This window comes from Ranitomeya variabilis, chromosome 4 (assembly GCF_051348905.1).
Source record: "Ranitomeya variabilis isolate aRanVar5 chromosome 4, aRanVar5.hap1, whole genome shotgun sequence".
Classification (NCBI taxonomy): Eukaryota; Metazoa; Chordata; class Amphibia; order Anura; family Dendrobatidae; genus Ranitomeya; species Ranitomeya variabilis.
Window position 1 is genome coordinate 462,949,063 of NC_135235.1, and position 6,000 is coordinate 462,955,062.

Sequence of the window (6,000 nt, forward strand, 5' to 3'; positions counted from 1 at the left end):
TTGAACTCTGAGGCGACAGCAGGTTTCCAAGTTAACTGACCTCAGGTCAGGTTTATTAAAGTGAAAGCAAATACAGAAAACAAAACATAAAAATAAATCCTAGCCTGTCCGGCGCTAACTAAACAAATACGTTGCTATCTAACAACTGGGGGGGCTTCTCCCTCCCAGCTAACATTACACAGATCATGAGCAGAGCTTTCACTCACGTTTGTCTCACACAGACAGGCATTCTGTGTGCCCCAGGCTGCCACCTGAAACCTCCAGCTGGTCAGCCTTTATTCCTGCACTTATTAACCCCTCGGTATCCTGAAGATACTGAGCGGCCTAATTCACACAGGACAAATACCTGGGCGAGATATACCTGTCCCCGACTACCAGACCGACATGACTCTTACACTTTGCATACCTTCACGATGAGCAGTAATCACCCCTATTTCCAGTAGTGTTCCTTTTCTTTTCAACTTTAGTAACCTTAATACAGTGCAAATGACATTCTCTGAAATGTCCTTATCTTTTATTTCTAGAAAAAGCTGATGTGTGCACAAAAATGAAACTACCATTATTTTCTTTAAACGCCTTAAAGAGCAGCCTGCATGTGACTGATCACATGTTTGGATCTACCCACATAACATTCACAGCAATTATCTAGTGATTGAATGATGATGCTGAACATAGTGTCTAATGGCACTTTTTTATGTTGTACTCTGATTTACTAGGGAACAGAGGTAGATTACAGTGGGTACGGAAAGTATTCAGACCCCTTTAAATTTTTCACTCTTTGCTTCATTGCAGCCATTTGGTAAATTCAAAAAAGTTCATTTTTTTCACATTAATGTGCACTCTGCACCCAATCTTGACTGAAAAAAAAAAAAGTGTAGAATTTTTTGCAAATTTAATAAAAAAGAAAAACTGAAATATAACTTAACAAAATGCACAGCGGCTTCAACAGATAAGTACCATAGTTCATACTTTGTTATTTTTAGGCATTACCTGTTTGTGTCTCATTTTTTATGAGTCAACCCCTTTAAATGATGGTGCAAAATTATTAAAAGATCGTATTGAGCCCCAAAATTAGGCTGCAATATCCTCTGACAGCCCTGACCATTCCCAACCTCCCAAATAAAGGACAAGTTGCACAGCCTGTTTATTTGTACTATGCAGTGCTCTAAACAAACACTAAGTCTGAATGACTGCAAAGCATCTGAGGATATTACAATTATCACCTAAAGTAGGCCAATGACCATAAAATAGGAAACCATATTTAAAATAAAATCAGAAATATTCCAATTAACAAACTGGTCTCACTGCCTACTAAAGCCTCAAACTTCTTGTTCTGTACTGAAAAGTTTTTTTTCAGCAGTCTCACTATCATCACAGGCAGGATTACAATCAATGTTAATGCCTCTCTTTATAGTATATAGTACAGGATCCATCATTCACAATAGATGATGGTCATAACTTTCCTCCTCCTTTCACAATGATCTTCGCCTAGCGTAGAACCAGTCTAGTGGCTAATGTGAACACTGCAAGATTTACAATATTTTTTTTACATATGCACTAATATGGAAACTAAAAAAAAGTTGCATTTTTATTATAAACAGTGCATTTTTGTTAAAAATCTGCATTAAATACTAGGTCAGTTTCTGATGACGTTCCTTTTAAAATACCATTCTTATACAAGTGTAGTACACCCATGTCTCTGCACAGTAGAGTGATACAGGCCATATGGGGTCCTGCTACTGCATTCATCATGGACAAAGCGAATAGGGTCAGTCATTTGTCCCCCACACATGCCATGAATCCAGCACTGAAGTAAAATACATTTGCTTAAAGCACCACTCCAGCATTTTTTTTTATTTCAGCGCTGGAGTGGTGCTACTACTGTAATGTAATATCCCTGGACCTAATGTTATAATCAACATTCGCTCATTTTAGTCCTGTGCAGAAGTCAGAGGTAACGGTCACGAGCTCTTAATGCAAGTCTATGAGAGCCAGAACGAGTCTCTCATAGACTTACATTGAGACGTGACCTCCGGCTCACTCCAGCAAACACTGGAACCATCCGTCAGGTCACAAACGGCTGCAGATCGACTGCAGCGGTGCTGATAAAAAGTGACAATGGCAGCTGGTAAGAGCAGGGACCTTACATTAGTAACACCACTCCAGCACTGCAATAAAAAACCCTAAATGTGATGCGAGTCACTATAGTATTAATAAGTCCCAAAAATGGAGAAAAAGACTACAATAACAGATAGTAATATAATACTATTTACTGGATTAGTAAAGGGAGGTCAAATGATCCGAGGTCAGGTCCAGGAAATGGCGCAGTATAACAGGGGCTAGTCAGAGACGAAATCCAATTCACTAGCCGGGGTCAGGAAAAACAAAAAGGCAAATAAAGTCTACAGGGAGCAGGAAAAAGAGAAGTCAGGTCACAAGCAAAGAGTCAAATCCAGGAAGGGAATAAAGTCAGGCTGGGTCAGGCGCAGAGCACAGAGGGATCAGACTTACACAGGCAGCAGCAAGTGTTTACGAATGACACAGAGTGAAGGCGCTAGCATGCTTAAGTAGAAGACTAATCAAGGAAAGTGAACACAGATTATGCAGCATAAACCCAGCACAACTCCTACACAAAGTAACATATCAGACAGGAACAGAGTGGAGATCGTGACACTTAGGCTACTTTCACACATCAGGTTTTTTGCATCAGGCACAATCCGGCGAATGTTGGAAAAACTGGATCCAGCGCAGATTGTGAAAAACTTTTGTGATGGATCCGTTTTTTCGACGGATCCGGCTAACATATCTATATTATTGGATAAAAAATTTTTTGGAGCATGCTCAGTTTAAAAAAATGGAATCCGGCTCCGGAATCCGTCATTTTCCGGATTCAGCACCTTCCGGCTTCCATAGACTTCCATTCTAGCAAACAGCCGGAAGCGCTGGATCCGGCGCTTCCAGCTGTTTCGCCCGAGACAAAAAATGTTGCAATGGACGTTTTTTTCAAGAAACCGGAAATGGTAGATTTGCCGGATCCGGCGAAAACCAGACGAAACGCAAGGTCATCAGGCGCAATCCGGCACTAATACAAGTCTATGGGAAGAAAACCGGATCCGCCGGCAACATTCGCTGGTTAAGGTTTTGTGAAAATTAGCCGGATTGAGCCTGACGCTGAGAACCTGATGTGTGAAAGTAGCCTAATGCTGTAGGTTGATCTGACTGTGTCTACCAGACCTCTCACTGTTCTGTATGCTCCTCAGTCCTCCACACAACTCCATTGAGTTTAAGAGAATGGTGAACCGGACTCCTCATTTGTACTGGCAGAAGATCATGCTTTGACCAAGATGGATTTTAGCTGTTGTTTTTGGAGTGAACAGTGATTTAAGGAGGTATGAGGGAAGGGAAAGAAGTGGCTAATAAGTGGAGAAAGAAGCAGATTTCTTACATTTGCTTGTATTATGCAACATGGGAAGGACATTGAACATGTACATACTGTAACTAAACATAGCAACCCATCAGCCTATCTCTCTATGCAGGAGCATCTTCACCTGGGTTCACTCTATCTTCTCTGTGAGCATCATGATTTATCATTTTTTTTAAATTCACTTTGTCACTCACAGCACATCATGTTATATAAGTATTTACATGTTAAAGTAGATTGCACTGGCCAAAAAATAATGAATATTCTATTCATCATTCCAGCAATAGCAAAGAAGGTCTGCCGGTAGACCATACAAGCATCTAATGTGGCTAATCAGCCTTCCTATGAAAGATGTCAGTCGTTACTCAAAAGATACTGGCAATATTTCATATAAATGGGGAGAATTAGAACAGGTTACTGCTACGGTGAGGCTTCCAAGTACAGATTGATTGTTGGTGAAACATCTGTTCGTGTATGCCCTTTTTTTTTTTTAGCAGTATGATTAATATACTGTACCAAAGAGTTCATGTTTCTGACTGCATAATCACAGTGTAACATGTGATACTACTAAGATGTCTGATTTAAGAATTTTTTTAAGTTCTCATCTAGGGCTAGACATTGAGTACTGCTGACATGTGGCATCATTTTTTTATGACCTTGCACCTTTTCATGACCCACAGTGCATTCATGACCTGCATTAAACTCATGTCTCAATATTGCAGGAAGGGCAAAGCCGAAAAATTCCAATAGCGTTAATAATAAGAAGGATCATCTAGCCTCAACTTGACTTTGTAACCCAAATTCTAAGTACCTTGAGATAAACAGCTGGTCATACGTATTAATAAAGCATTACAATTTTTTTTGTTCTTGTCAATAAACATTTTATTCCTATTTTATCTTCACTATTTACCTTACAAATTACAGTAATGACATTGGCTCATCAGTGACAACCACTTTTCACAATGGTGCCGCTAACTGATCATATCCTGTTCCTGACAACCCCTGGCAGCAACTGATTTGTGGCAGAAAATGCAGTATTCATAGAATCATACTGTAGAATGTTAGAGTTGAAAGAGACCTCAAGGGTCATCGTGTCCAACCCCTTGCTCAATGCAGGATTCACTAAACCATCTCATAGAGACAGACATAGTTTGCAGTCCACTCACCACCCTGATAGCACTTCTCTGAACTTGCTCCAGTTTTTCAATGTCTTTTTTATAAAGTGGTGCCCAGAAGTGGACACAATATTCCAGATGAGGCCTGACAAAGGAGGAGTAGAGGGGGATAATTACTTCACGTAATCTATTCTACTCTATGCTTCTCTTAATACATCCTAGAATGGTGTTTGCCTTTTTTGTTGTTGCATCACTGTTGACTCATGTGCAGTCTGTGATCTATTTGTATACCCAAGTCTTTTTCACACATGCTGTTGCTTCGTTCTATTTATCCTATTCTGTAGATGTTATTTTGTTTTTTTTTATGTAGAATCTTGCATTTCTCAGTATTGCATGGCAGCTATACAGATAAAAGGTTGTGTAAAGCAATGACCATTCATGTTCTCCAGAACTGGAGAGCAACTGCTATAGAGCAGCTATCTGTTGTGGTTTATTGAAGGTAGGTCCAATGTTGGCACTCCCCCTCTATGACATCCTGAAATACTGATAGAACATATGGATAGAAGTTGTTTTCCTGTGATAACTCTTTTAAACGGAACTTGTCATGTACAGAAATATAGCGGTAATCTGAAGGTAAGTTTAAATCCTGTTTAGCTGACATATTGGAGCAGCAGCTAAAGGGAGAAAATGAGGTTTTATTCCTCCCTGCGGCCGTTCAGTTACAATCATTTTCTGGTGCAGGAAGCAGTTTGGGTATGTGCACATGTTGTGGATTCTCTGCGGATCCGCAGCGTTTTTTGCAGTGCAGAAACGCTGCAGATCCGCAATTGATATACAGTACAATGTAAATCAATGAGAAAAAAAAAATGATGTGCACACTTTGCGGAAAATCCGCTGCGGAAACGCTGTGGTTTAAAAGAAATAGCATGTCAATTCTTTTTTTGTGAATCTGCAGCGTTTTTGTACCCATTCCATTATAGAATGGAATTTGCTCCCACACATATGGACATGATCTTTTTGCTCCTTCTAACCATTATCCAGTTTCTCAGTCCATGGTGAGCCCCAATAGTTTTGCATTTGTGGTGCCCCCCATTTTCTTGAAATTCATTCCATTATAGAAAACCGCAGGGGTAAAAACGCACAAAAAAATGTGGAACCGCACAAAAAACCGCAGGTGCGTTTTCTGCCAGGAGAGACAGAATCCGCACCAGAAATTCCTAAGCCGAATCCGCAACGTGTGCACATAGCCTTACAGTCATCACTCACTACAGTGAGCATGGCTAAAATCTCTCCCTGGCACTTTTATTAACAGTCTGTTCTGTAGTGTATATGTATGCAGAGCTGTCAATCAATGCTCCGGAGAGTGCTTACAGTTGCACTCACAGTAAATGGATTCTGTAAGCGCTCACTGCACTTCCCCAATGCCCGATGACTGAAAGCAAGAGGCTGCAGAAAGAATATTGC